Genomic DNA, 12,985 nt, shown 5'->3' with positions numbered 1-12,985 from the left:
GAGTTACTTTCGTCATTGCACTAAGATTACTGTAATTTTAAGCTAGGAGCTTAGTTCGGTTCTATGAAATTGGAATTGGAATTGGTGGAAAGTAATTCAAACAATTGAACAATTTTTTTTTTTTTTTTTTTTTTTTTTTTTTTTTTTTTTTTTTTTTTTTACAATTTCACCAATTTTAAATGGTCTAATTTCATACAACTGAATAGACATTAAAACAAATTTTTTTTTTTAAATCAAACCAATTCAAGAAACTGAACCAAAGATAAAATTAGTCGCTTTGGATTCGTTTGGTTAGGCACTTAATTTGTTCGATTTGGTCTCAACTACAAGAAAGTTTGATTATTCAATTTTATTTGGATTCAATTTCAAAGATATTGTTGGATTAGTTGAATTGATCATAAGATTCCTCAACAGCTAAAAGATTTCCTAACTAATTTATTCCTTTTGGCGGTTGAAATAAAGGTGTTTGTTTCGAATTTTAATTTTTGGTAAGAAGATACAAGGATACATTCACTCACAATTCTTTATCGTGGAGGGTTTCAACCCTCGTTCTTCTAATAACTAGAATTTTTTTCAAATTTTCAGTAAGGTAGAAATGAGCTCTTCGGTTGAAAATTTCAATCCAATCAAGTGAAATTAATTATTAATAACAAAATAAGTAGTAAATCAATAAATATTTGCTATATATAACAAAATAAATAATGTGTGTATATATATATATATATATATATATATTTTAAGAAGTTGAAAGTAAAAAATTTATATATATATATATATACACGCACATTTTGACGGCGTATTTTTATCATCATTTTGCATTTTTCTCATAAATGGGTAATACGAACAAAGATGAACCAAAAATGACATTTGATAAAAATTATTTAAATTTAATAAATTGTCTCGTAGTAATCTATGTAATAATCAAAATCACGAGAACCAGTTTAACTAACCTAAACCAAACATAAACCAATTGGAAAATCGGAAATCTTCTAGCTCTCTACCTTTTAATTTATGTTGTGGGTCAATGCAAATATTATAAATGGATCTGATCAGTATTATTGGCTATTTTTTTTTATTTTTTATTTCTTAAAATATGTGTATCGATTTCATAATATATATGTAACATTTAAGTCAAAAGTGCAATTAAAAATGTGAAAATATAAATTCAAAGTGGTCTATTATGGTGTTTAAGTCAACAAGGTCTTCGTCGAAGGAGGGATAACCATTTCTTTTTATTTTTTTAATTTAATTTAATTTCTTTTTTTTGGGAAGGTGAACAAGGGACAATTTAGTGGTGACAATTCGTGTTGGTGTATTGTGTTCATGTCGATACGATTAGGACACAGATACGATTAGGGTTAATACGTGATACGATTATTAATCGTGTCTAAAATCTTTGACACGAACACGATACGAATATTATACGTGCGATACGATATAACTTGATAACTCAATAATAGTGAGTTATAGGTATGAGGTAAGGTTTGACTACAAAATTGGGTAAGAAAACGATGTTACTGCTTTTATTTGGCTTTGGCGTTCCTTTATTTTCACACTTTTGTAGGCCAACAATGACTATGATCTATGAATTGCGAAAAGTATATAAAATATTAAGACTTAAACATATTAGTACTTTCTGATAATTACACTTTATCTAATGTAAATTGTCTAAATAATAGAGATATTTCATTAATTTTAAGTATAACACGGGCAGCCACAAGAGATTTGATTTAAATGTGTTAAATAATTATTATATTTTTATTAGTTCAATATATGAATAAAATAATATATTTTTAAATATTTTAAAGGTATTTTTAAAGTTTAAGTTAATTTTGAGTATCTAAAAAAAAAACTCAAGACACTACTACAAAGCCATGTGTAGTCCAAATAAATCTTTTGTACTTATTAGCTAAAAAATGGGGTAGGGATGATCACGGACTTATGAAGGGTTTAGTAAGGCCATGTATAGTTGAAATAGATCTTTTGTACTTATTAGCTAAAAAAACGGAGGTGGGGATGCTCATCTTCTGGTCAGGGCAGCCGCCATCACTGAATTTTTTTTACAAAATTATTACAAAATTTTGTTATAGTTGAAATAGATCTTTTGTACTTATTAGCTGAAAAAACAGAGGTGGGGATGCTCATCTTCTAGTCAGGGCAGCCGCCATCACTGAATTTTTTTTTACAAAATTATTTCAAAATTTTGTTAAAATTTTGAAAATATTTTTATTTTTTGTGAAAATCTTAAAAATGCTCTCACTTAACTTCTGATAATATCCCACCATATATTATTACGGTTCAAGACCGTTCCCTCTCATACAATTTTCTAGATAATCTTAAAATATTAATATTAAATCAAATTAGCTTACTTAGAGCTATTCATGAAAAATAAAATAAAATCTCTTGTGCTCATCATTGAACCTCATAATCAAACTATTCTTTAATTTTTAGAATTAAAGTTAATCCTAAAGTTCGATTCGGTCCAATTTACCATTTTTAACTATTTCTTTTGCATCCTAATGGAAAATCAAACACACATTGTTATAAAAACATTGGACAAACGCATATGTACAAAGGATGACATCAAACATTTAAGCAAATGGCTAAGAAATAAAGTACAAACAATGGACAGTAGGACCATGCACTTCTAATGATTTTGGTATTTAAACATTGGAGATAGAATTCTTAAACAGGATAAAATTAAATGAAGTTACTTTTTCACATATAATAATTAAAACAATACAGAATAATTAGAAACATGACAAAATTGGTCTAAAGGAAACTTTTTCTATAGAATTTTACTATCTCTCTCTTATCCCAAACTTTTCATAAGCCAATTGTTCTATTGAACCCTTAAAGGGTGAGAACGACCCTTGAAAGCCTTTTGAAATCATTGCAATGTTGATGGGCGCCTTAAAGGAAGGGATAAGACTCAGCTCCAATTTTGTTCTTTTAATTAATTTAGTCCCTTACCCATTTCACCCGGTTTTAGAGCTTGAGCTCCTTTAGGACCTGTTTGGAAACATATTTTGTTTTTGTATTTTTATTTTAACTCTTTATATATATATATATATATATATATATATATTTGTTTTAAAGTATTTTAAATAGTAACTGAAAGCTTGTTTGGTAGCGTTAATTTGTTGCAAGATTTTTGAAAGGAAAAATATAAAAACATATTTGGTTAAAAAGCATTAAAAGTTTTACAAACTTAATGGTTTGCTTAAAAATGTTATTTTAAAAGTTTTTATATTGTTTATCGCTACCGTACCCATTGTTACAGTAATGAAATATGTAAATATACCAAATTAGTGTCTCGATTTTTTGCTACTATTCACGAAACGTTTCGAACTGTGCAAAATAAAATAAGTTTTACCAAACGCGTTTTTTGTCACTGTTCATTGCTACAATACCAAACAAAAACAAATAATACCAAAAACTAAGGGCCCGTTTGGCATTGTGTTTGTTATGGTTTGAGTGTTTTGGTTTTGTATTTTGGCCAATATCATGTTTAGGGTGGGCTAATGTGGTATTGAACAGTACCAAAAATGATAAGAAATTTAGGCCAAAACCCAGATCACCGAATTGGTGATATTGGGTATTGTTGACACTATAACAGCCATATCAAGGCCCAAAACCAAAACATATACTTACACCAAATACTGAAGCGGATATATCAGGTATAAAAGCATAATTTTGTAACCCTAGCCTCATTTCTGGCCTCTCATTTCTTGCTCTTCACGCAGCTCCTATAAAGAGATTCGAAGGGCAATTTTGATGAAACCTTTGTTCGTGGTCTACCAACCACGAATCGAACATTTTCTTCTTGTTTTTCCTTTAGTGTGTGTTTGTTCTTTCAGCTTTTTTTAGGTGATTGAAACGCGAAGAGAGAGAAATCCTAATTTGCGGTTGCTACACCATGGATTGAACGTTTTCACTGCAAAACCATTCCTTTTCCCCTCGTTTGTATATGTTTTCTGACCTTCTGTGACATGATTAAAAGGAGATTCGACGAAACCTAGAGGTCGCTTCTGCTTCATCTCATTTTTCTCTGATTTGCAACTTGTTTGAGGCGATTGAAAGAGTGAAGGAACCCTAGTTCTTCGTTCGCGACTTCGGATCCAAGTTTTGGGTTGCAAAAAGTTTGCAAGGTATGGTTTCTTTCTTCTTGTTGTTCTTTTAGATTACTTTGCAACGTTAAGATTTAAGTATTGTTATTGTTCTTTCAAAATTTGAGTGAAGGAATCCTAGTTCTTCGTTCCCTACGTCTGTGATACGGGTCTCTGTTTCATTTTGATGTATATTTCACAAAATTTCTGAGTTTGGTTTCATTACTTCTGTGATATAAATCTCTAATTTTGTTTTGATGTATAGTCCACAAAATTCTTAGTTTGGTTTCATTACTCCTGTGATACGGGTCTATGATTTAGGTTTCATGTATAGTTCACAAAATTTCTTAGTTCGGATTAATTACTTCTGTGATAAGGGTCTCTAATTTCTTTTTGATGTATAGTTCACAAAAATTCTTAGTTCGGTTTCATTACTTCTGCGATGCTTGTCTATGATTTTGGTTTCATGTCTTGGTTTTTAAAAACATTTTGAGGGCTTACAAGACAGTAACTATACAAGAATTGTTTGAGTTGTTGTGTCCATTTCCTTTTTAATTTTCGATGTGGGTCTATTGTTCATTACAGTGTGATTTTTAAACATCTCTTTACTGTAACTGCAATATTGAAATGATTTCAGTTTCATCTCTTAAAAAATTTCTACATTTGTTGCCTACGATTTCGGTTTCATATCTTGGTTGATACGAGTCTGTTGTTCATTGTACTGATTTTTGAACATCTCTATATTGTGACTGCAACATGGAAAAGATTCCGGTTTCATGTCTTAAAAAATTTCTGCATTGGTTGTTTATGATTTCGGTTTCATGTCTTGCTTGATGCGGGTCTGCTGTTTATTACACAATATGATTGCCTTCTACTGTTCATTACCGACTCAGTACATTAATTTTCTTCAAAAATATTAGAATAACTGTGAATTTTAAAGGACTTGGATTATCTAGCTTCATTCATGGTTGTGGAAATTAATAATACATTATGCGTATAAATGAACTAAATTACATTATGTCTGTTTTAGTAATATTTCATATTATTGTCTGTCTTTTAATTGTGGTATCACTTTGATGTGTTGTTATTAAATTCAATTATAGTGGTACTACTTGGTTGGTTTCTATAGAAGCTGAAGTGTAGACACTGTTGGAAATGGGGCACAAAAAACAGAAACTTTGGATAAAATTTGGAGTAGGTTCTGCTAAGAATTTTTTGCAGATCTATAGACGAACGCGTTCCTTTTCGCAAGGAGATGAACGTGGTATATTTACTTTTTCAAATTTGTTTCCCGGTGAATGAGAAATTAACTCCAAGATAAGGTGTTTGATAAGCTTAAATGGGTATGCAAAATATGAGAAGTGTTTCACTCACATTGAAAATATGATGAAACCAATTAGAGTTTAAATAAGCCAAGTTTGGGATTTGGTTTTGGGCCCAAGGGCACCCGAGTTTTTAAGAGGGGGACGACCTAGGTAAGCTTGAGTCCAAACCATTTACCACACACGCACGCACCCGGGTAAGATTAATTTTTTTATTAAACAGATTTTGAATTGGGTATGTGTTTTTTAGGCCACCTGAAAAAGCACCTTGTTGCCTATAAATACCCCCCTTGGGGTCATTTGCAACTCACTCCAAATTCAGAATTCTTCTTATCTAATTTGAATTTTCTATTTCTTCTCTCCTTTTACATACATAACAATAGTGTGAGTTTGAGTTCGGTCTATAGGAGAGAGTACTACACTGAGTCTGTTCGCCCATTTCTTCGGTTTGCAGTGCTGCTACCAAATAAAGAAAGGTCGTTATATCTTGGGAGATAGACGCCACTAAGTCCGTTAGTGCCACAGGGGGCGAATCTGTCTTAAAGACATAAAATCAAATTCTAGCCTCGACCTATTATCAGGTTCTTTTATTTTTATATAGTTATATTTTATTATAATATAACTATATTTTATTAAAAAATTATATAAATAGATTATTATTATTTTATTAGAAAAGTGCGTATTTAAACCCCTTAATCTTGAATGTTTTAGGACATTATTCTATCATATTTTCCCGTTTTAGTACTAATTTATGTTTTTGTGTATTTTTAGGTCAATAAGGTTCAAACGGGCTAATTTCGGTCCATTAAGGCCTTTTTGGAGTCAAACTAAGTCTTGGTGAGAAGTTGGAGCAAAAGGAGGCTGATGCTGAAAATTGCCAAGTTGGATCGATTGAAGCTAAGTTGGATCGATCGAACCCTGATCGATCACACCATACCTCTGATCGATCACACCATACCTTTGATCGATCACAGTGTTGGTTGGATCGATTGAACTATTCGTAGAAGTTATAAAAAAATAGATCTAAAGCTCATTTCAAACAAAACTCGAGTTGTACATGAAAGGGGAGATCCTAGGGCCGAGTTCTCACATTTTTGGGCTCTAAAAGCCTTATATATAAGAGGGATTGAACCATTTTTGTGGGGAGATTCATATTTTTACATTGTAATTTCTATATTTTCATTATTTTCTCTCTCTAGAAAGTTAAAGATTAGGGTTAGAAAAAAAGAGGGAAGTGGAGGCACATCTCAAGAATACATCTGCAGATTTACATACTCTCTCTCTTTAGAGCTTCGAAGAAGAAGAAGAAGATGGAGCCATGTTTGGAGCTTTCCATTGAGGGTTTCATGACCATATCAACCTCCTCCATGATTGGCTAGATCTACACTTAGGGCTTAGATGAGCCCTAGGTCTTGTGTAATCTAAACCCTTGTATTTCCATTTTTGGGGATTTATATATATATATATATATATATATTGTTGTGATTAGTGGTTAGCATTGTGATTGTTGATTCAATTCTTTCTAATCATTCTCTATTTTAATTACATATTGTCTTATGTGTGATTATTTGGGAATTGATCTCTACACTAGATTCTCTATGTTGGTTGCATGTCTATGTGAGATTAATTAAGGATTTAGTGATGGCTCAGCATGGTTTTCATTGAATGGGTTTGTAAATTAATTTGATAGATTATGCTTACACTTGATAGTCTATTCTACAATTTAATTCATACTTGTAGGTAAGTAGACAATCTTGGCTTGGTTTGATACTCCACACTTATTATTGCAAATTCCATGATTCTCTAGATTGATGTGTGCTCTCATTAGACCCATTTGTTAACTAATTGATGGATTATGCCTTTGTCTTGGTGGGTTGTTCTACACTTAGTTTACTTGTTGGTTAGGTAGACAATTCACTCTTGCATTAGATAGTTTACACTTTTACATGCAAATTGTGTTTATGTTTGTGAACACATCTTGATTGCAACAATGTATTCCCCATTAATGGAAAACAAGTGGTTAATTACATGAGCTTATTGGTGATTCCAACATCCTAAGACCTCTCTTCATATCTCTTAAATTCCTATCTCTCATTAGTTTACTTTAATTGCATTTTAATTTAATTTTTTTCTAGAGTAATCAACCAACCCAACCCTTCTTTGCAATCTTTTGATAAGCTAGAGTTGAAATTAAATTCTAACACGTATAACCCATGCAAATGATCCCTACTTGCTATACTTCATTAGTTGTAGTAGTGGTTTTTATAAATGTATATTTGACTAGAAAGGCTTCCGAAATCACATTCATATTTTGACCTTGCGAAGCGACTTCTTGCATTAAAAAGTCGGTTTCCTAAACATTTAGAAAGGGGCTCGTCAAATTTTGACGCCGTTGCCGGGGAAACTATTTTGTTAGAATTAAAGTAGACAATAGTATTATTTGATTGCTTCTATTTTTATTTTATTTTCCATGTATATTCATTTCTCATTCTTAATATTATTTATTCAATTAGGTACTTGACTACAAGGAAGGAAAACATTGGATCTTAAAGTAATCATTGGAGCTTAAAGCTAACATTGGAATTTGAAGTTGCCTAAGGACATTTGTGAGCATTTCTTGAACATCTCGTAGTTTAATTGTTTTACTTCTTTGCATGCTTGTGATAGCCCTTGTTGAGGCTAATTTTATTGCTTAAATCTTTGTCCAAGCATCGGCCCTTGTGGAGACCATTATTTGTTGCATTTGGATTTTGAATATAGATGGAGCCATTGTTTGATCCAAGTTTGGAGAAAAATTACTTCCCCTCACCTTATGTCCCTCCACCATATTTTAATCCTTATGAGGTTGAGTCCAATTCATTTCAACATGCATCATCTTATTATGGACTTGACTATTCTCATTATCCTCCTTGTGACTATTACCATCCTCCACCATTTTATAAAGAACCACCTCCATCACCTTATTCACCCAAGTTTCAAGAAAAAGTGTTAGCTCTACTTGATTGGCTTAATTAACAAACCCAACTTATTCTTTCACATTCTCAAATCTTAGCCAAGCTTAAAGCTCAAGTTGAGCAAATTGCTAGTACTCTTTCTCCTCAAGAGGAGGAGGAAGAGATAAATAAAAAAAATGGTAAGAACTTCAATTTATATAGATGAGAATGATGAGAGTGAAGAGGAAAAAGTAGCAAGTGAGCAAATTGAGGAATTAATGAGTCCACCAATGGCTAATCTAATAGAGTACAACATGACTTATAAGGATTTTTCTTATTTTGATCATGATTTGATTCCGGCCTTTGATACTCTAGAGAGTGAGGAGATGGTGACCACTGTAGAGGTAGGAGAGGAAGATGAGGAACTTGTTGAAGAGAGCATTCCTTCTATTATCTCCAAAGACCCTCTTGAGACATGCCTTTTTGAAATGCATAAAAATTATGGTTTTGACCTTGAAAGTTCTAAAAATGAAGTGAACTCTTTAATGGACTCCTTATCTAACTTGGAAAGTGAGGAGATGGTGATCATTGAGGAAGAGAAAGGGGATGAAGAGAGTGCAATTCCTAGTAATCCAATTGAGTCCTTGAAAGACTTTGCTTTGCCAAGTGCAATGCCACCCATTATTGATATCATTTTCAAGACCGTGGATGAAAGGAAACAAATTGCATCTTTCATAATTTCTTTTCAAGTTATTCTTTTAGGAGGTGTTTACATAGTTGTGAGAGAGGATCTACTTGGGAAAATTGACAAGAGGGTCAATGAGGATGCTTCATATCCAGTTTTTGACTCTTTTTATTAGTGGGTTGACCAAACGTCTTCCTAAAGACGTTAAACACTAGTATTCGTAGTGTTTCAAAACTCTATTCCTCCCTTATTTCTTTTTATTTTTTGTTCTTGTGTATATTCTTCCATCCATTTTTCAATCTCTATTTTTGTTACCATCATTGAGGCTTAGCATAGGATTTTCTGCACTTTCAGCTCAAAATTAGGCATTTGGTGCCAGTTCGATCGATCACAAGTGCACCCTCAATTGATCGAACTGTTCTGCAGTCAATTCTCTGCAGATTTCAGGTCTCTGTCCATCGTGCGAACTTATTATTCGATCGTTCCAAATGCACTTCGATCGATCCAATTTTCCCTATGATCGATCTCATTTCCATACTTAGAAAATTTTTCAAAGTTCTGCAAATTTCATGCCTCTGTCCTATCATGCCAGCATAGAGATCGATCATGGTTCGATTGATTCAAGTAAGGATCGATCACAGCTTTGCCCCTTTGACTTTTTGACTTTTTCCTCTTTCTATTTTTATTTTATTTTATTTTTTATATTTTTTTTACTTTTGTCATTTTCTTTTATTTTATTTAGTTACTTTTCTCTTGTGATTAAAAAAAAAATAAAAAATAATAATAATAATAATAAAATAAAAATAAAAAAAGAGACGATTTTTCAAAGTAGTATTCCGTCTTGTTAGAGACGTTAAACTTAGCACCCACATGACACATTGTGTTTTTTATCTCTTGTATCATACATGTTCATTTTTTTTTTTATTTTTTTTTTTTTTTATTTTCTTTCATTTTGTTTCATTGTACATACTTTCATAAAAAAAAAAAAATTAAAAAATATAAAAATTTCACCAGGGTGCCCTTATGTGTAGTCTTGCTACTTTTATATTTTCTATTAGGCTTGATCTTATATCTCCCTTTCATCTTGTATTATATTGCCTTAGAATGCATGATTTGATTATTCTTATCCCATTTGATATTTGATGTGAGTTTGCTAGTGTAGTTATTTAAATAGGTTGTTGATTTCAAGTTTGGAGGAGACCATTTTCATATTGGATCATTGCCGGGCTTCATGCATTGCCACCACGGTATATTCTTTCCGTTTTTTCCATTATTCTCATTGCACATTGAGGACAATGTGCGGTTTAAGTTTGGGGGTGAGGTGTCTTTGTTGCATTCTACTTAAGTTTGAGATTTAAATGCATGATTAAGATTTGAGATCCATGTTAGCTGTGATTTTGATCTTTTGAGGACTATATTGCTTAAAATTTAAAATTGCTTGACTTGAGAGTCCAATACTCCTTGTATGCCTTGTGGATGCCATGTGGGAGTAAATTTTTTCAAAAGATTGATATCTTGGTTGCATTTGTTGTCCACATCATCTTGATCTTGTGATTGTTTTGAGATTCACTTTAGGATTCTCTACTCGCACTTGCGCACACTAGCATTCATTTGTGGGGTACATGCTTTGTTGACCATTGATTTGATTACATCCCAATTGAGCTAGTAGTGCATTGAAAGCTTTCATTTTGACAAAGGTGGATAAAAAACCATTTTCATTAGGTAGCCGGGGTTCTAGCCTTATCAAGCACTGAATTTCTCATGCCGAAAGGTGTTAGGCCCAAACTCTAGGTTAAAAAATAAAAATAAAAAAAGAAGAAGAAGAAAAAAAAAAAAAAAAAAGTGAGGACTTTTCCCAAAAGGTGAGAAGTGGGAAATGATTAGATGGAGGTTGTTTTGATTTATAATCTAGTTGTTTGAGCTTGTAAGTCCTTAGGGGTGTTTCAATACCTAAAGCCTTAAAGCTGTTTGGTTTAGGAGTTATTGTCCCAACGCTCGATCTCATGGATCGGTAAAAAGCTTAATAGATCAACACATTGCATTATACTTCCATTTTTTATCCTTAGGGATAGAAAAAAAAAGATCAAGTGGAAAGAATAAGCGCACCTAGTTGAATAAAGCTTTAATAAAAGGTCCATTCTTTGTCTTCATGATCGGTACTAGATTTGTGTGCTAGTTTGAGGCTGGATGTGATAATTTCTTTAGTTGGCTTAGATAACAACATATATGATGCCAGTTCACTTAAAAAGGATTCTAGAGTTGTTTTGATTTGCATGATCATTGTCTTGATGTGTGGAAGACCATTCTTGCTTGCTTGATATTGAAATTTTGGGTGACTGCTTGGACATGGTTGAAAAATTGCATACTTGAGGTAGTTTTCTCCCAATACTTGTTTGGAATATTGGTGCCTCTTTAGTGAGAATGAGCTTAATGGTTATGTGTATCATTTCTGGAAACCCTCACGAAACTTCACTCGTCCACTATGGGTAACCTAGGGGTTTAAAAAGCTTGTTGCATGCGCTAAATGTAATCGTGTTCCCTACGAAAGTGGTGTTATCCATTTATTACTTTCTAGTTCATAGTTGTATAGTTGTTCATTTCTTTATTTTCTTCGTAGTTCATTGCTAGGGACTAGCAATATTTAAAATTAGGGGTGTGATAAGTGCTGAAAAGTGCGCATTTAAATCCCTTAATCTTGAATGTTCTAGGACTTTATTCTATCTTATTTTTCCGTTTTAGTACTAATTTATGTTTTTGTCTATTTTTAGGTCAATAAGGTTTAAACGGGATAATTTCGGTCCTTTAAGGACTTTTTGGAGTCAAATTTAGTCTTGGTGAGAAGTTAGAGGAAAAGGAGGCCGATGTTGAAAACTGCCAAGTTGGATTAATCGAACCCTGATCGATCACACCATACGTCTAATCGATCACACTATTGGTTGGATCGATCGAACTATTCGTAAAAGTTATAAAAAAGTTGATCTAAAGCTCATTTTGAACAAAACTTGGGTTGTGCTTGAAAGGGGAGATCCTATGGCTGAGTTCTCACATTTTTGGGCTCTAAAATCCTTGTATATAAGAGGGATTAAACCATTTTTGTGGGGAGATTCTTATTTTTACATTGTAATTTCATATTTTCATTAGTTTCTCTCTCTAGAAAGTTAGAGATTAGGGTTAGAAGAAAAGAGGGAAGTGGAGGCACATCTCAAGAATACATCCCTAAATCAACATACTCTCTCTCTCTAGAGCTTCAAAGAAGAAGAAGAAAAAGAAGAAGATGGAAACATGTTTGGAGCTTGCCCATGAGGGTTTCATGACCACATCCACCTCCTTCATGATTGGCTAGATCTACACTTAGGGCTTGGATGAGCCCTGAGTCTTGTGTAATCTAAACCCTTGTATTTCTATTTTTAGGAATTTATATATATATTGTAGTGATTAGTGGTTAGCCATGTGATTGTTGATTCAATTCTTCCTAATGATTCTCTATTTTAATTACATGTTGTCTTATATGTGATTATTTGGGAATTGATCTCTACACTAGATTCTCTATGTTCGTTGTGTTGCCCAAGTATTGACTCTAGAGGGGGGGGGGGGGGGTGAATAGAGTCAATGGCCAATTTTTGTAATTTATAGAAATACAATTTCTAATCAACAATTTAGCTAATTATGCAATAGTTAAGATATGAAATCAAGATATCAAGTAAACAATTTATAGCACAATTGTAAAAAAGATAAGGGAAGAGAAATTGCAAACGATGACTCGACGATTTTAGCGAGGTTCGGAAACTCCTACTCCTCGGCTCAAGACCCCTCTTGAGACTTTCCAATCCACTATAGCTTCTCCTTATCGGTGGAGAACAAACATTTACATAAAGCAACTCCTTGCTTCACCTTGCTAAGAGAACAACCTTCCCTTAATCTTCCTTTGGGTCACAC

General features: G+C 32.7%; 1 long non-coding RNA gene across 1 annotated transcript; it reads left to right on the top strand.

Annotated features, from left to right (window-relative positions):
* Nucleotides 1–3,662: 3,662 nt before the first annotated feature.
* Nucleotides 3,663–12,501, top strand: LOC132306225 (uncharacterized). The gene is made up of 2 exons (XR_009481860.1): nucleotides 3,663–4,151; nucleotides 7,945–12,501. It is a non-coding gene; the product is annotated as an uncharacterized LOC132306225 (long non-coding RNA).
* Nucleotides 12,502–12,985: the final 484 nt, after the last annotated feature.

This window comes from Cornus florida, unplaced genomic scaffold (genome assembly GCF_030987335.1).
Source record: "Cornus florida cultivar Cherokee Brave unplaced genomic scaffold, ASM3098733v1 CherokeeBrave_3.0.0_Hap2_Chr05, whole genome shotgun sequence".
Taxonomy (NCBI): Eukaryota; Viridiplantae; Streptophyta; class Magnoliopsida; order Cornales; family Cornaceae; genus Cornus; species Cornus florida.
Note: the sequence above shows the minus strand (reverse complement) of the source record. Positions and strands in the feature narration are given on the sequence as shown.